The following is a 19,333-nucleotide window of genomic DNA, read 5'->3' as shown; positions in this document are numbered from 1 at the left end:
TTTAAGGAGGGTTGGTATCAGTTCTTCTTTAAAGGTCTGATAGAATTCAGCAGAGAATCCATCAGGTCCTGGACTTTTCTTTTTGGGGAGACTCTTGATTGCTGCTTCAATTTCATTTTGTGTTATAGGTCTATTCAGGTGATTAATTTCCTCTTGGTTCAGTTTTGGATGATCATGTGTATCTAGAAATCTGTCCATTTCTTTAAGATTTTCGAATTTATTTGAATATAGGTTCTCAAAGTAGTCTCTGATGATTTCCTGGACTTCCATGGTGTTTGTTGTTATCTCCCCTTTTGCATTCCTAATTCTACTAATTTGGGTTTTTTCTCTCCTCATTTTAGTCAGGTTTGCCAGGGGTCTGTCGATCTTGTTTATTTTTTCAAAGAACCAACTTTTTGTTTCATTAATTCTTTGTATGGTTTTTTTGGTTTCTATTTCATTGATTTCAGCTCTTATTTTTATTATTTCTCTCCTTCTATTTGTTTTGGGATTTGCTTGTTCTTGTTTTTCTAGGAGTTTGAGATGTATCATTAGGTCATTGATTTGGGATCTTTCAATCTTTTTAATATATGCACTCATGGCTATAAACTTTCCTCTCAAGACTGCCTTAGCTGTGTCCCATAGGTTCCGGTAGGTTGTGTTTTCATTTTCATTGACTTCCAGGAACTTTTTAATTTCCTCTTTTATTGCATCGATGATCCATTCTTCATTAAGTAATGAGTTATTTAGTTTCCAGCTGTTTGCATGTTTTTTGTCTTTACTTTTGTGGTTGAGTTCTACTTTTACTGCATTGTGGTCAGATAGTATGCACGGTATTATTTCTATTTTCTTATATTTGCTGAGGCTTGCTTTGTGCCCTAGGATATGATCTATTTTGGAGAAGGTTCCATGGGCTGCTGAGAAGAATGTATATTGTGTAGAGGTTGGATGAAATGTTCTGTAGACATCTACTAGGTCCACTTGATCTATTGCATATTTTAGATCTTGGATTTCTTTATTGAGTTTTTGTTTGGATGACCTATCTATTGATGATAATGGAGTGTTAAAGTCTCCCACAACCACTGTGTTGGCGTTTATATATGCTTTTAGGTCTTTCAGGGCATGTTTGATGAAATTGGGTGCGTTGACATTGGGTGCGTACAGATTGATGATTATTATTTCCTTTTGGTCTATTTCCCTTTTTATTAGTATGGAATGTCCTTCTTTATCTCGTTTGATCAATGTAGCTTTGAAGTCTACTTTGTCAGAGATAAGTATTGCTACTCCTGCTTGTTTTCGGGGGCCGTTGGCTTGGTAAATCTTCTTCCAGCCTTTCATCCTAAGCATATGCTTATTTCTGTCGGTGAGATGAGTCTCCTGTAAGCAACAAATTGTTGGATCTTCTTTTTTAATCCATTTTGTCAAACGGTGTCTTTTGATGGGTGAATTAAGTCCATTAACATTAAGTGTTAGTACTGATAGGTATGTGGTGATTCCTGTCATTTAGTTGTCTTAGTTGTTTGAAGGTTTGATTGTGTGTACCTAACTTGATGTTACTCTCTACTGTCTTGCTTTTTCTTATCCTGTGGTTTGGTGCTGCCTGCCTTTTCATGGTTAAGTTGGGTGTCACTTTCTGTGTGCAGGATCCCTTGCAGAATCTTTTGTAATGGTGGCTTTGTGGTCACATATTGTTTTAGTTTCTGCTTATCATGGAAGACTTTTATTGCTCCATCTATTTTGAATGATAGCTTTGCTGGGTAGAGTATCCTGGGGTTGAAGTTATTTTCATTCAGTGCCCGGAAGATCTCACCCCACGCTCTTCTTGCTTTTAATGTTTCTGTTGAGAAGTCTGCTGTGATTTTGATGGGTTTACCTTTGTATGTTACTTGTTTTTTCTCTCTTACAGCCTTCAATATTCTTTCCTTAGTTTCTGAACTTGTTGTTTTAATGATGATATGTTGTGGGGTAGTTTTATTTTGATCTGGTCTGTTTGGTGTCCTGGAGGCCTCTTGCATCTGTATGGGAATATCTTTCTCTAGATTTGGGAAATTTTCTGTTATTATTTTGTTGAATATATTACGCATTCCCTTCGCTTGCACCTCTTCTCCTTCTTCGATGCCCATGATTCTCAAGTTTGGTCTTTTGATGGAGTCAGTGAGTTCTTGCATTTTCTTTTCACATGTCTTGAGTTGTTTAATTAATAGTTCTTCAGTTTTTCCTTTAATTACCATTTCATCTTCAAGTTCTGAGATTCTGTCTTCTGTTTGTTCTATTCTGCTGGATTGGCCTTCCATTTTGTTTTGCAGTTCTGTTTCGTTCTTTTTTCTGAGGTTTTCCATATCCTGGCAGTTTTCTTCTTTATGGTTGTCTATTTTTGTCCTGAGTTCATTTATCCATTTATTCATTGTGTTCTCTCTTTCACTTTGGTGTTTATACAGTGCTTCTATGGTTTCCTTTATTTCTTCTTTTGCTTTTTCAAATTCTCTATTTTTATTGTCTTGGAATTTCTTGAGTGTCTCCTGTACATTTTGGTTGACCCTATCCAGTATCATCTCTATAAAATTCTCATTGAGTACTTGTAGTATGTCTTCTTTTAAATTATTCTTGTGGGCTTCATTGGGTCCTTTGGCATAGTTTATCTTCATTTTGTTGCAGTCTGGATCTGAGTTTCTGTTCTCTTCATTCCCCTCTGGTTCCTGTACTAATTTTTTGCTGTGGGGAAACTGGTTTCCCTGTTTTTTCTGTCTTCCCATCATTGTCCTTGGTGTTGTTACTGTCCCTGTACTGTGTGTAATTAAGTATTTTCTAGCTTGTAATAATAACAATGGTAATATTTAGAATGGAAGAGTGAGCTGAGATGGAAAGCAAGAAGTTAAAGAAAAGGGGAAAACAAATATACAGACAAGAGGGAGAAAGCAGAACAAGGTATCAGACAAGAGAGTTTCAAAGGTATAAACAGGGAGTGTTAGTGTACTAATCGACAGTAAGCTGAACAGACATTAGAGAGACAGAGAGAGGATTGAAAATCAAAGATAAAAAAAATAAAAAATAAGTAAATGAAAGTAATATCTATATATAAAAATGAATTAAAATAAAATGGAAAATAGAAAATTAAAAAAAAAAAAAACCAAAAAACTTCCAAGTTTATATGCAATGCAGTTTCAGTCTTAATAATTTGGGTGTCTGTCTCAATCTCCAGTCCTGGAGTTGGTGCCTCAGATGTTGTTCTGTAGTTGTCTCATCAAAGGGGATGCATAAAGTAGAACAAAACTACACACTCACACACACACACACACACACACACACACACACAAAAAGCCCCACCAAGTGTCCCCAGTTCAAATGCAATACAGTTTCAGTAAGTTTTTCGGCTTGCAGGTGTAATTCGGTTGTTCTCTTGTCAAAGGTAGGGAGAAAAAGAAAAAAAAGCGTCTGGAGGCAGTTCTGAGAGTGGTATCTGCAACTGTGGCTTGCCTGCCTGCTGCTCTCAGCCTGTAGCTGGCGGCGTTATTTATGCAGATCTCTGGGGTGAGCTTAGCGCTCACCTGGTCCCACAGGCTTTGTTTGCTCAGAGTTCTCCTGTGCGGGAGCCTCTGCTACAGGCTTTCCCCTTTCCAAGCACTGGGAAAGGTGACACTGCCCCGCGTTGTCAGGCCTGCGTGTTTATTTACAGCTCACATGGGAAGTGGGTCTTCCCTCCTCTCACAAGCGTCCCGGCTCCTGGTTGCTGGGCGTGCCCCACTCCCGCCAGAGCCTCTCCGGCCCGCCCGGCTCGTTTATTTACAGTCCCAGGAAGGATTCCCTTCCCCCAATCTTCAGCGCTCAGGGCGCCCCACCCTCTTTCCAGCGTGTCTTAACTGTTCTTATTGCTTAGTACTCAGTTTCTCTTTTTGTTTTTCCCGGGTGGAGGTCAGTCTGTCCAGGGGGCTATGCTGCTCTGGCCCAGGCTTGTCTGTGGGGCTACTGCGGTACCGCGAAGCTCACCTGGTCCGCGTCTTCCCAAGCCGTATGGGCGCCGGCCACTGGCAGCCCCGGGGCCCTCCTCGGTTCTCCGTTTAACATGAAGTGGAGATTCTCTGCGCCGGCTGGAGATGTGGAGGGGTCAAAGTTATGCCTTTTCTCGGTGATTATGCCTGCAAAGTGTGTCTCCAGCGTCTCTCCAAGATTTCACTATAGGAGGGTCGCTTTCTGCTTCCTCCCTCTAGCCGCCATCTTGGAATCCCTCTAAATCAATACTTTCAAATGACCGTCTAACATTTGCCTAAGGTCCCGCCATGATTAATGGAGGAAACTCCACATAAAACCCACTTGATTCCGCCTGACGCTAACGCTCATTTCCACTGCACGTTGTCACTCACTGATTAAAGCAAAAACTTGGATCCTTACACACTTTAACACCTAGGAAAGCAGCACAAGAAAATTCAATCTCCCCCGCCCCCTACAGTGCTGAGGATCAAACCCAGGGCCTTCTGCATGCTGAGCAAGCACGGCAGCAATAAGCCCACCCCCAGCCCTAGGAAAACCAATTTAACAGGTTTAGGGCTGGAATTTTACCCTCCATCCTCAGCCAGGTAAGTCTCTGTCCTTCCTACCTACACACCCTAACCTAGGTACCCAAAAATAGGGGAGTATTAAAAAAAGGAACCCCAAATAATGGGCTCTTATGCAGTGATTTAAAGTTAATATTGCTCCATAATTATAGACATGGAAAGATGTGTACATATGCTGTAAAGCAAAAGGCAGGTTATGCAATGGCATGTACCTTGCAAGCATCACTCTTTTTCTTTTATTTTTTTGCAGTAACTGGTGATGGAACTCAGGGACTCATGCATGCCAGACAAGTTCTTGAGCCACACTCCCAGCCCTTAGTTCTTTTTTGAGACAGCAGCTCAGTAACTTTGCCCAGGTTGGCCTTGAACTCAGGATCCTCCTACCTCAGCCTCTTCAGTAGCTGGGATTACAAACATGCACCACCACATCCAGCTGTCATTCTTAATATAAAAATAAACATAACATACATGGGTGTGGATGAGCACATGGAAAAAAATGGAAAAACATTGACACAGTGTTACTAATGGTTAGGTATGGAGACATTGAGGGTCATTTTTGTCCCTTTATGCTTTACCTATGGTCTGAATTAATTCCAATGACTATGTTTTCATTTTGTAATTAGAAAAAATAACAAAGTTCTTTACATTCAGGATGAACAGGAAGCCTGAAAGCCCAGGTATATGTGCAGGACTTGTCTTCTTGCAAGATGGGCACCATAAGCCTCCCAGTCATGGGGTTTTGCCCAGAAACATCGTATACACAAAAACCTTCTAGGATCTTTGATAGCCCAAATGAGATCTGATTTCAGTTCCTCCATGGCTCCTGCAGTCATCCAAAGTCAGGAGGCCTCTCCTATCTAAAATGCAAACAGGCTCTCATAGCTCAATATGCAAAGGGAAGATGAAAAAATAAAAAAGGACCTGCAACCAAGCCAAGGACTGGGACTAAGCACTTCCCATTAAGGAGACAGGACCGTGATGGGGCTCTGTCAAAGCGCCCCAGTGCTCCGGAAAAAGAGCAATGCTGCTGTGAATATCAATGCCCAAGTTTTTGTGTTTCTTCTCAGTGTATACCCAACAGTGCAATCACTGAGCCAAGTGGAAACTCTCTTTGACTTTTTGTTTTTAGCAATACCAGGGTTTGAACTCAGGGCCTTGGGCTTGCCAGGCAGGCACTCTACCACTTGAGCCATCTACCAGTCCTTATGTTTGACTTTTTGAGGAGCTTCGAGACTGCTCCATTTTACATTCCCAACAGCACGGTACAAGGGTTCTGACTTCTCCACGTGCTCACCAACACTTGTCATTTATCTGTCTTTTTTTTATTCTAGCCATCCTCATGGGTTAGAGCCACTAGAATAGTTAGATGGCCATGCTCTATCTTTTAAATTGTCTTCCACTGAGTATTTACAAAGTACCTGAAACTGTACCAAGAAATTTCCATGTACGTTGTGATTTGTTCCTTTCAACAATTCTATGAGGCAGGTTGAATCAGATTCTCCATAGAAACAGAATAGGAGATAGAGAGATGGATGGATGGATGGGTGGATGGGTGGATGGATGGGTGGGTGGGTGGATAGGTGGGTGGACGGATAGAAGGGTGGATGAGTGGATGGGGAAGTCAGAAGAGATTTATGATGGAAATTGGCTCTCACAACTATGGAGGCTGTGGAATCCTGAGATATGCCATATACAGGCTGGAGCACCCAGGAAGCCAGTGGTTTAACTCCAAGACTCAGGTCAAAGACCTGAGAACTAGAAGGCTGCTGGTGTAAGACCTAGGGTTTGAAGGTCCCAAAACCAGGAGTCCAGTGTCTTAGGGCAAGAGAAGGTAGGTATCCCTGCTCAAGAAGAGGGAGATGGGCCTCCCTCCTTTTTATTCTATTCAGGCCTCAACAGATTGGATGAGGGTTAATATTCCTTCTTAGTCCACTGATTCAAATGCTATTCTCTTCCAGAAACTCCCTCACAAACACTACCAAAAATAATATCCTACCAGATATCTGGGTACCTCTTAGCCCAGTCATGTTGTCACATACAGTTAACATAATGCAAAGACTGTCACCATCTCTCTTTCATAATGACTACTGAGACTTAGAGAGTGGACCACTTTGTTCTTGATCAGTCAGGTCAAGTGCTCCAGACATCTTCCCTGCCCAGGTACCAGCTATAAAACAGGTCCCATAAAGAACAATTATCATTCCAGAATGACATGAGAATGGGATGAAGTGATATGTGTGAGCACCTAGCATGCTTCACTCACTTGTCATGTATTTAACAGCATTTCTTGCATTCTGCTCTGTTTCAGGCCATGTGCTAGGCCCTGTGACGAACTAGAACTGTGTCCCTCCAAGTTCATTCTACAGACCAGCAGTACCGGCATCCCTTTGGTGCTTGTTAGATGTGCAGGGTCCCAGAGCCCTGCAGCAGACCTTCCAAGGCAGACTTTGCATTTTGCCATCATCCACCAATGAGTCATTCACACCACCAAGTTTGAGAAGCACTGGTGAGAGTGCTGGTTCTCAACCCAGTCTCCATAGTTGAGTCACCTGAGATACATTTAAAACAGGCTCTGGCTTCTCAGATTCTTATTCAAATTAAGACAATATCATGGTTCATGTCCTCTCAGCTTTCTGTTTGGTGGTAGACTACCAGGAGCTGCTTACCCAGATCCTGGACTCTGCACAGGATGGGGAGTAACAGGATTTTTAGCAGGGAAGATGGCTTTCAGTTCTGAAAGTTGTCTCAGGCAGTAGGAAGAGTGACACAGAGGGTAAAGACAGGGGTAGAGGGGATTAGGAGGATGTCAGCATAAGATTGAGGGGGACTGTTGGCCCCAGAGATATTTAGAAGGTGACTGCAGCAGAACCATATGGAGTTGAAGCAGAGAAAGGAGGTGATGACGACAGTGATGACTGCCAGGTGACTGAAGGTACCATTCTGGAAAGAGCAGTATGGGGTCATGAAAACAAAGAGTGAGTTGAGTTTAAGAGGCCTTTGATGTATTGAGAGTAATGGGATAGACAGATCTGATCTTCAGGTAAGAGGTGGGGGATAGAGATATAAAGTTGGAGATATGAGGGAGTGACCTCTCAAAGAATGACAGTAATAGTGTTTTCTGAAGGCACTAGGATGCCATGTTAGGCTACATTGGGCAGATGGGCCTGTAAGGGAGAGTTCTTGTCTTTATGTTACTCGACCCAAACCATAGACCTGAGCAGGAGCCCCAGGAGGGAATGAGCAGACGTCCCTTCATTTTGGACTGGAGCCCGGGAGTAAAAGGTGCCTGGAAGAGCTACCTTGCTGCTACATACTCTGCATGTGCCCATAACCCAGGGCCTGAAAAGTTAAGTTTGTTCAAAATAGATGCCGTATACAATTGTAAGAGTTCACAAGCTGGGCGAGGTAACTCATGCCTATAATTCCAGCTACTCTGGAGGCAGAGATTAGGAGGATTGAGGTTTGAGGCCAACCTTGGGGGTAGGATAGAGGAAGCCCAAGACCTTGTTTGAAAAACAACTAAAGCAAAAATGGCTGGAGGCATGGTCCAAGTGGTTGAGCACTTGCTTAGAAAGCCCAAGGCCATGAGTTCAAATCCCAATACCATTAAAAAAATAATTTACTATGGGGTGAAATCAAAAAGTAAAGATTTCTGAAACACCTCTCTTCCTGAGGTTCCTCATGGAGTGGGATGGTCCCACAAATCCTAGACAAGTTGGCTTGCATGGTAGCCAACCTCCAACATGGCACCCAGTGATCCATGATGCCTCCTGGTATACAGCCTGTGTGCTCGTCTTCCACCAGGAGAATCAGAAGTGGCCTCTTGTGACCAATCAGACATTAAGGAAATGGAAATGTGTGACTTCTGAGATTGGATCAAAGGCATTGGCCCCCCTGCAATCGTCACTCAGTCTCAGGAAGGCCACTATGCCATGAGGACTTCCAAGGACAGGTCCACAATTACAGGAGCAAGACTCCTCCCTTCCCCGCCCCCCAGCCTCCAGCCAGCCAGAACTTGCTAGTCTGTGAGAGAGCTACCTTCTCTGTGGATCCTTTAGACCTGTCAAGTCTTCAGGTGTGACTGCAGCTCACTCACACGTAAGGGCAACCAAGGCCTCCTAAGATCCTGGCCTGGGGAAACTGGGAGTGTGACCCACTGTACTTTGAGGGAACTTGTTCTGCAGCAACAGGTAACTCAGACAGCACTGCAGCTCAGACCTGGTAGAACAGGTCGCTTACCTCTGAGCTCCCCTGGTGCTCTTCCTCTTCCTGTGCGGCAGACAGTTCCTTCCCACCTCAATTGTGCTCAGGAAAACCAGCAGAGAGAAAAGCAGGCCCTTCCCATATGCCCCTGATGAGGGATTAGTGCCCCTGCCCTGCCCGCTAGCAAATTCTCTCCGAACTGACCTGGAGAGTCCTGGCATCCTTCTAGTAAGGGAGGGAATATCACCCACTCTTCACCCCCACCAGGGGTCTCCAGGCTTAAAGTGACACAGGGCAAACTAAGTCCAGGAACAGAGTTCCCAGTGTGCAGAAATGGAGCTGGGGCTGGAACCTGGGGAGCCTTAAGTCAACACATCGTCCTGGGAAGAGGAGCCAGGGAAGGACCAGAGAAGACAAGATGCCAAGAGGTGGGAGGAGAGCCAGGCAGCGGCAGGTCTCTGAAGCCAAGGGGCAAAGGACTTAAAACAGAGCATTCTGTAACGGAAAGAAAGTTAGACAAGGTCACGCTGTTCAGTCCCTCTGGACTCTAGCTGCCCAAACACACCTTTTCGAGAAACCAGTGTCACCCACTCCCCATCTGTTTCCCATCTCCCCAACAAGGCACATCTCTAGACATTGCTGAATACATGGCCTCATCAGAATGACGGGTTCTGTCTTCAGCCCCCATTTCCCCTTCCCAGGTGATGCTGTCTTTTGTTTCTGGCCATTTTGTCTTTGTGTGAGCACTGAGGTTTCATTGAGCAGTCCCCAAAGAGGGATTGCACAGAGGCTCGGCTCTGTGTGCTAAAACATCCCTGAGGAAACACACAATCATCTCAGTGAGCAGAGGACAATGAGGAGGTGTCTTATTACATAATTGAGGAGACAATGTCCTTTATCCTCAGTCTGGTTCACTTTTCACACTAAATTAATCTTAATAAGCATCTGCTTCCAGTAAAGGAAGTTTTGTGATAATTCAACCATGACCTCTGTAAAAGTCCACATGATTTCGCTCCAGTCCCTCGGCCCGGAGGATCCTGTTGAAATGGTCGTCTTTATTTCATGACCATCAGCATGTTAACAAGAGCTGATTAATCCCATCAAGCTGACTGCACGGATCGGAGCAGCCCAGGGCTATGACATCGTCAGCTTTGGGACTCCAGGGCGGAGGATCCCAGGCTGGGCCAGTCAGCTGGTCCCATGGGTCATTTGATCAGCCTCCTTGTTTCTGAGAATTAAAAGCAGATTCTCCCTCTGGCTTGTTCTCTGGCTCCCAGTCCAGGTAAAATTGCCCCCACAGTGGCGCCACTAGGACGACGTTGTATGGGGTCCCACCGAGCTGCTTATCCCATGGGAGCATTTGGGGACACTGGACACTTGGCCATCACTCAGCACCCATCACCCTGTGATCTCTCAGTGACCAGCCTCTAGGTGTCCTTCTCTGTATTCTTTGAGCTCACCTCCTCCTGGATGGACGGGATGCAGGAGCCCTAAGGTTCTGGACATCATCGTCTCTCTTGCAATTGTTCCTTCTCCCCCAGCTTCTGTATCTGATGACGTTTTAGGAACTTTCTCTTCCTATAAACACATACAGTTTATGTGGAAAAGCCAGTCAAGGAATTCTACTTCCTCTTAACCCAGTGGGTCTCCAGAAAGAATTACAGAACCAGCAACATCCATTTTGCCTTGGAATTTGTAAGAAATGCAGATTTGAGGGCTCCTTCCCAAGTGTGCTGAATTATAAACCTGGGCATAGAACTCGGCACCCGTGCTGTGATTCCCACAAGGCCATTGCCAGGGGTGAATGGATCTATGAACTAAAATACTCAGCAGCCACTGCAATCAGTACGAGCAGGTTCAAGCCGAGTCCCAGGAAGCTGCAAATATGTTAAAGACTATGTGAAAAAAAAAAAAGTTCCTTTTGGCAAAAGGGACTTTGCAGGTGGAGTTATAATCAGGGTTTTGAGATGGAGTGATTCTGGATTAACCGCAAAGCCCAGTGTATTCCCAAAGATTGCGACAGGAAAGCAGGAGGGCCAGAGTCAGACAGAGATGTGAGGATGGAGGAATAGGTCAGAGAGGAGAGAATGATGAAGTGTTGCCATGAGCTGAAGAGGGCAGCAGCTTCTAGAAGCTGGAGAGGGCAAGAAATCAAGAAATGGATTCTCCCCTGCACCTGCCTCTTCCTCACTGCCTTCCAGTCAGTGATGCTGCGTGTCTGGGGAGGTGCCGCCTGGTCTCCCACAGTGCCATTTGCAGACAAGGAAACTGAGGTAGACAAGTGGTAAAGATTCTGCCCCAGGTCATGCACCAGTCCTTGCTCATAGAAGAGCACAGGCCACCGTGGACTCTGAAGGATCCTCCAAACCTAATTCTCCTCTACAGGTCGGGGCAAGCACGAAGATCAAATACTACATCGAGGGGACCTCAGCCCACACAAACTCCTGCTGGAGCAAACCACAGCCCCAAGTGACAGTGGCTGGCGTCACACAGCCTACCCATGACTTGCCAGACTAGGCAAGCTCATCCGTCAGTGAGCGATCCATGCCTTCCCACGGGAAACTGCAGACTTGTGGCAGGATTGTTTTCAACTCTCACCTCCAACAGAGTGCCTTTTCCTCAGAATCTGCAGGACCATTTCACTTTCATTGTTTTCCAATTGCAACTCAGACGTGAAGACCTGAGCTGACTTGGCCGCCTTTGTACTGGAGATTTGGGGCTGGAAGCTGCAGTGTTACTTGCAGAGACCGGGTCCGACATGTTCAAGTTTCCTGTGCTTGTGCACATGCATGTGCACACACACCGGCATTGCAATTGAAGTCTGATGGGGGGGACAGGGAAGTTGGGAGCCTTGCAAGTCAGGCCTCCCAAGTGACCCTGTCTCGTGGCCATGGGCCCACAACCCACCCAGCCCTCTCAGATCGCCGTGAGCCTGCCACACACACATGGCTTAGGTCGCTCTTCCTCGGTCTGGCACAGAGAGTTAAACACCAATATCCTGTAAGAGAGGAAACGAGTCTGTGCCGACTCCCTGACGCATTTGCTCCTGTCTCTCTGATTGGAGCGAGGGGCGCAGGAGGCCCACCCAGGCACGGGGGCGAGCACTGAGACCAACTCACTGTGTGGCCACAGGCAAGTCCCGTGCCCACTCTGGGCCTCGGTTTTTACACATAGGGAAAGGAAGCATTATATAATGCACTAAGAAGAGAGCCAGTGAGCATCTCTGGGTTTACTGGACTCCATACAACATTCATTGAGCACCAACTGCATACACAGGGAAGCTACCGATATGAGAGAATACACCTTCCCAGGGGGCTCTCATCTGTGGGCCAGAGGCACTAGGGGGTGGCCCATCTTCAGCCTTAGTCCTGCCACTTACCATAAGTATTCACAGCCCTTCTGCCATGGCCTATGTCGTACAGCCCAGAAATCACATGGAAGTCCAAACCCCAGTGCCTCAGGCATGACTATAATTTGTGAGAGGACCTTTAAGGAGGAAATGAAGGTTCAATGCGATCAAAGGGGTGGGGCTCCAACTCAAGAGGAGAAGGAAAGATCGCTGGGATTACATGCCTGCAATCCCAGCACTCAGGAGGCTGAGGCAGAGGATCATGAATTCACAGCCAGCCTGGGCTACATAGTAAGACCCTTTCTAAAAAGAAAAAGGGAAGAAGAAGAAGAAGGAGAAAGAAAGGAAGAGGAAGAGGAGGAGAAAAGAGGGTGGAGAGGGAAAAGGAGGAGATGGGGGGTAAGGGAGGAGGGAGAAGATGGAAGAGGAGGAAGAGATGGAGGAGGATGAGAGGGAGGAGGGGGAGGAGGAGAGGGAGGTAGAGACACCAAAGTACTCACTCTACATGTGAGCAGAGAAAAGGCCAGGCAGGCAGGACACAGCAAGGACACAGGAAGGCAGACTAGCATACCTTCCTTGGTTGAGCTGCCTCAGTTTCTTAAATTGGATCACTGGTTCCCACCCTTCTGTGTAGAGGCCCTTTAGGAATCCAGTGAGGACACAGGCAGGTAAAGTCTATCTTCATCAGCAATTTCAGCACATCTGTGAGCCGGTCCTTAGACGCCCCCCCCCCCTCCTCCGGTCTCTGCAGCTCCTATCAGTAGTTTCTAGTCCTATGCAAGATGGACTGAGAAGGAATAGAGGACTCTTGTCCACTCACTCTCAAACGTGAGTTTCCAATCAGCAATGAAACAACTGAATGTCTTTAAAAAAAAAAAAAAAACCAATGCTTCGAACCAGGTGTGGAGGTACATGCCTGGAATCCCAGCACTCAGGAGGCTGAGGCAGGAGAATTTGGGGTCAGTCTGAGCTACATAGTGAGTTGTAGGCCAGCCTAAGCTCCATGGCAAGACCCTGTGCTATAGCTGAATCTTGAATGTTCCCCCAAAAGGCCCATACGCTGACAGCCTGGTTACCAGCTGTGGTGCTATTGGGAGGTGGTGAATCTTTAATAGGTGGGGCTACTGGGAGTCCTATTATCTGGCATGTTCTTGAAGGAATCATGGAACCCTGGCCCCTTCCTCTTCTCTATTCTTGCACTTCCCAGGTGTGGGGTGAATGATTTTTTTCCCACCGTGATTTGCTGCCTCCCACCCCTCCAGAGACCTAAAAGTAATGGGCCAGGCCAACCATGGGCTGAGACCTCCAAAACTGTGAGCCAGAATAAACCTTTCCTCTTCTTAAGGTGATTTTTCTCAGGTATTTTATTGCAGTAACCAAAAGTCAATTAACACAATCCAAGAACACTAAGATCTCCCCCACTTTATCCAGACAAACACCTTTTCCATCAGGGAAGATGACTTATAAAGTGTTGGAAACTTTCTATTTGCCAAAACTTTCTATTTTTCTGTGCAAAACTGAGTGCAGACTTCTTTTTTGGCTAATAAGTTAAGTAGTGTCATACTAACCGTCACACAGAGAAAACCCACAAAATCTGAAGGAAGAATATGCCAGCAGGCACGGTGGTACATGCCTATGGTGCCAGGCATTTGGGAGGCCAAGGTAGGTGGACTGCTTGAGCCCACAAGTTTGAGACCAACTTGAGCAACGTTGCAAAACCCTTGCTCAAATCTGAAAAAAATTTTCTTGCTATTTGAAAGTATTAAAACATATCCCAGGCAGGCTAGACTTGAGGGTCCAAGATCCCAAAGAAACACATTGAAGTGAATCCTGTACCCCCTGTGGGTTTTATCCTGCTAGAGTTTGAATGTGTTCCCCAAAAGCATGGGTGGAATCCTAGTTCCCAGTGTGGCAGGTCGTTAAGTCAAGAGGGATCCCCCTCGTGAATGGATGATTACTTGAGGCTGTGAGTTCAATCTCTTGCCCTTGACACAGTAAGTGCTGGGCAGAGATACAAGCACCACGACCTTGAACTACCGGCCTCCAGAACTGTGAGCCAAATAATCTTCTGCTACTTATAAATTAGTCTTAGGTATTTTGTTCCAACACAGAAACTAGTAGGACAGACATGTGGGGCACATTTCACAGAGTGGTCATGGAGGTCAAACTGAAAGCAATGGTCTAGGGTGGAAGGCGGCATCTACCGAGGAAAGAAAGACCATCTTGGTCTGTTTGGGCTGCATTAGTAGAGCTCGAAGCTGGGAGGTGTAGATATTGCATTTATTTCCTGGAATCTGGAGGTCTCAGAGCAGTGGAAGCATGGTGGGGCTCTGGTGAGGGTCCGCCTTGGGTTACAGAGGGCAGACTTATTGTATGCTCACATGGCAGAAAGATAGCTGCTGAGCTCACTCACTTGTTTACTTGTTTCGGTGTTTGTTTTTGAAACAGGGTCTCCCTATGTAGTCTGGGCTGTCCTCAAACTCACTATGTAGCCCAGGCTTCCCTCAAACTCAAGATCCTCCTGCCTTCTAAATAGCTGAGATTTCACAGGCATGCACCACCATGTCCAGCTCCATGATCTTCTTTTACAATCTCTTCTTCCTCTCTGTGTTTAGCACTTAATCTTGTTATCTGTAATGCCTAGGGATTTTTTTTATTGCATGCTGAAAATTGCATATGAAAAAGTGTAGCATTTACAGATGTCATCCTATTCCTTCAGAAAGTGTTTACTTTTTTTACTGGTAGACAGAATATGGGCATTCGTCTTTATCTAGACACGACTGGGTTGTCTCACATGCATACCTATCTTTATGTATTTAGAGGCTTGGAGGGCTTTTAGTTTAATCTTTGCATAACTAGGGTTTGAACTCAGGGCTTTGTGCTTGCTAGGCAGGTGCTCTACTGCTTGAGCCATGTCTCTTGCCCTTTTTGCTATGGTTATTTTGGAGGTAAGGTATTGCTTTTGCCCACGCTGGACTGGACTTGATCCTCCTATTTACGCTTCCTGTCATAGCTAAATGATAGGAGCGTGCCACCACACCAGCTTTTTCCCATTAAGATGGGGTCTCACCATGCCAGCCTCCATAATCACATGAACCAATTCTTTAAGATGAGTCTGTCTGTCTGTCTCTTTCATATATATACACACACACACTCACACAGACATATACACACACCTTATTACTTTTAGTCCTATCTCTCTGCAGAAACCTGACAATATACCGAAGGCCCATTTAATGAAAAAAGAAATCACAGTAGGATCTAAGTCACTGACAGAAAATTAGGAGCTCTATGCAATCTCAGAAAAATTGTGAATCTGGAATGAAAATAAGAAAACAACCCTAGAAGGGGTTCATACCTGTAATTCCACCTACTTGAGAGAATGAGGTAGGAGGACTGTGGTCCAAGTCCTAGTAGGACAAAAAGCAGGAGACCCTATCTGAAAAACAAACTAACCACCAAAGGCTGGGTGGGGATGTGGCTCAAATGGCAGAGCATTTGTTAGCAAGTAAGAATGAGGCCTTGAGTTCAAGCTCTAGTACTACCAAAAAAAAAAGAAGAGCAAATGTGTTAACAGGTACACCATGGCAAAACTCCACTGCACAATGAGCAGATACCTAAATAATGAAGGATAAGAATGAAAAACAGGCCATGCTAAAGGAAAGACACTAACAAGGAGGGGGGAGAGAGAGGGCCAAAAAAGGAAGTAAAGAGGGCGAATATGGTTGCTGTATCTTTTATACGAGAATGAATATACAACATTTAAACCTATTAAAATCATCATAAAAGGGAAAAAATGGACAGAATGAACCAATTCAGGGTATAATACATAAATACCCAGAAATGTCATAATGAAACCCAATGTAGAACATCTTCAACATACAAAAATGTCTTTTTTCAAAAATGAAAGACAGGAAGGTAAAAACAAGTCCTTCTGGGGGTTGGTATCAGCGGGACGAGGAAGGAAATAAGGAAAGGGTGAAGGAGAGTAAATGTGGTAGAAATACTAGGTACTCATGATCGAAAATGGAAAAATGAGACCTGTTGACACCACGCTAAGAAAGGAGTGGGAGCAACAAGGTAATGACGGAGGGACGAATTTAACTAGGATGCATTTTTGTAAATGTTACTCTGTATCTCCAGTACAATATTATGCACATAAAAATGAACAAATAAATAAAAGATGGGGTCTCACAATTTTTTTTGCCCAGGCTAGCTGGAATCATGATCCCTCACCTCAGCCTCCTACATAGCTTGGAATAACAGGTGTGCACCACTGTGCCTGGCTCATACGTTCTCCCTTTCAGGGTTTCAGCAGAAAGCTGAGGTCATCCTTCATTTTCCCTGAGCTCCGAGTTCTGTTTCCCCAGCCCTCTGAGACTAACAAATTCTTTGCTCAACTTTTAGCTTCTTAGCAGTCGCTTTCTAGTAAGGTTCTCTGGGCCTCTGCTTGCAATATAATTTAGGATACAGTACATTTCTTGGGGGAAATTTGGATGTGGATTATAGAACTCACTTCTCTGGGGCTCCCCACCCTCTGGTCTTCTAACTTATGACTACTTGTTACTCCTGAACTCTATCTTCTTCAGTCTGCAACCCAGAATGCCCTCGCCAGAACCCAACCATGCTGCCCCCCAGCCCCCACACTTCCAGGACTGTGAGGAGTACATTTCTTTTTTCTTTTTTTAATTTTATTATTCATATGTGCATACAAGGCTTGGGTCATTTCTCCCCCCTGCCCCCACCCCCTCCCTTACCACCCACTCCACCCCCTCCCTCTCCCCCCACCCAATACCCAGCAGAAACTATTTTGCCCTTATTTCTAATTTTGTTGAAGAGAGAGTATAAGCAATAATAGGAAGGAACAAGGGTTTTTGCTGGTTGAGATAAGGATAGCTATACAGGGCATTGACTCACATTGATTTCCTGTGCATGGGTGTTACCTTCTAGGTTAATTCTTTTTGAACTAACCTTTTCTCTAGTTCCTGGTCCCCTTTTCCTATTGGCCTCAGTTGCTTTAAGGTATCTGCTTTAGTTTCTCTGCATTAAGGGCAACAAATGCTAGCTAGTTTTTTAGGTGTCTTACCTATCCTCACCCCTCCCTTGTGTGCTCTCGCTTTTATCATGTGCTCATAGTCCAATCCCCTTGTTGTGTTTGCCCTTGATCTAATGTCCACATATGAGGGAGAACATACGATTTTTGGTCTTTTGGGCCAGGCTAACCTCACTCAGAATGATGTTCTCCAATTCCATCCATGGCTTCATAAAATTCCAATTCTTCATGGCTGCATAAAATTCCATTGTGTATAGATACCACATTTTCTTAATCCATTCGTCAGTGCTGGGGCATCTTGGTTGTTTCCATAACTTGGCTATTGTGAATAGTGCCGCAATAAACATGGATGTGCAGGTGCCTCTGGAGTAACAGTCTTTTGGGTATATCCCCAAGAGAGGTATTGCTGGATCATATGGTAGATCGATGTCCAGCTTTTTAAGTAGCCTCCAAATTTTTTTCCAGAGTGGTTGTACTAGTCTACATTCCCACCAACAGTGTAAGAGGGTTCCTTTTTCCCCGCACCCTCGCCAACACCTGTTGGTGGTGGTGTTGCTGATGCTGGCTATTCTAACAGGGGTGAAGTGGAAGAGGAGTACATTTCTATCGTGAGCCACTCAGTCTACGTGTTCCTTTGCAGCAGTCTGAACTGAAGAAGATCGAAACTGATACCCACAGTGGGAGTGCCGCTGTAACAAAGACCTGAATGGGTGACAGCAGTCTGGGGTCATGGTAGAGACTGGAAGAGGTTGAAGTTCATGCCAGACAAAGCCAAGATCGCCACGGAAGGAGCTCAGAAGGTGATTCTGGTGAGGGCTGAGGACGAGGAGGGTTATCACACACAGAATGTTGATAAACTACGAACCCTAAAGTCACCACGATGAGGACTCTGCTGAAACCCGTCTCTCACAGATATGGGGGGAGGGGGGATCACTGTGCCAACCACTTAAGACAAAAGGAAACGACGTCCTGGGGTTAAGATGTGTGCAGAGTTAACTACAGGACCACATAGCACAAACAGCAGGAGCGGATAAGTGACTTACAGTGTCCTTAGTCTCTTGCCTTGTCTAGGGAATGGTGACAGCTAAAACGAAAATAGTGAGGTGAGTTGAAGGTGGTAGTACAGGGACAGTAACAGGATAGAAAGCCTGCAGGTCAGCAGGGTGGGGAAAATGGAAGACTTTTCAAAAATTGTTTTATTAATCAGACGATTTCATACATCAAAACTCAATGACATTGTGATTTTAAGAAATGTGCACGTTAAATATGAGGAACCTGAAACATTGAAATAAGCGTAGGAAAAGCTGATTCATTGTATTAACATGGTTACAGTTTACATCTGAATGTCTCCCAAAGGCCCGTGGGTTAAAGGCTTGTTCCCCAGCGTGGCCCTATAAGCAGTTAGCAGAAACTGGGGCTTACTGGGAGGTCCTGGGTCATTGGGGGTCAGACCCGGGGGCGTGTGAGACTGGTCTTTTGTGCATGCTCTCATTCCTGGCCATGAGGCAAGCAGACTTATTTTGCCACAGTCCCCCTCCCCACATGAGCAGTGCCTAACCACAGGTGACAATAGACTGAAACCTTCGCATCGGTGGGTGAGCCAAGATAAACTGTTTCTCTTTTGAAGTCAGGTGTTTTGCTACAGTAATGGAAAGTTGACTCGTATACACTTATATGTAATAACAATATAACTGTAACAGGCAGTGATCAACACATGCAGTTTTAACAACAAAAATATAATGCATTTTAAGGTAACATTACTACTGAAGATATTTCATATTTAATTGCTAAAGATAATATTTAAAATTTTTAAATTTGCATGGAGCTAAAAACATAGCCTCAAAAAGAGTGAGAGAGGAAAAATAATCAAATCTATGATCGTAGTAGAGAATTTAATATACTGCTCTGTTATTAAAAGAAAAAGATCAAAATTTAGTGAAGCTATATGTGATGTGCACATAATTTAAAAACACGGGCCAGCAAAAATACAGATGATATAACTAACAATGGTAGTGTACTTACTCTTTTTCAAGAGCACAGATGCTGGGTGTGGTGACTCACGCCTGTAATTCTAGCTACTTGGGAGGCTGAGATCAGGAAGATTGTGGTTCAAGGCCAGCACAGGTAAAAAAGTTTGAGAGACCTCATCTCAATGGAAAAAAAACTGGGTGTTGTGGCTTGCACCTGTCATCCCAAGCT

This window comes from Castor canadensis, chromosome 9 (genome assembly GCF_047511655.1).
Source record: "Castor canadensis chromosome 9, mCasCan1.hap1v2, whole genome shotgun sequence".
In the NCBI taxonomy this organism is placed as follows: Eukaryota; Metazoa; Chordata; class Mammalia; order Rodentia; family Castoridae; genus Castor; species Castor canadensis.
The sequence above is the reverse complement of the archived record's forward strand: the minus strand, read 5'-3'. Positions refer to the sequence as shown.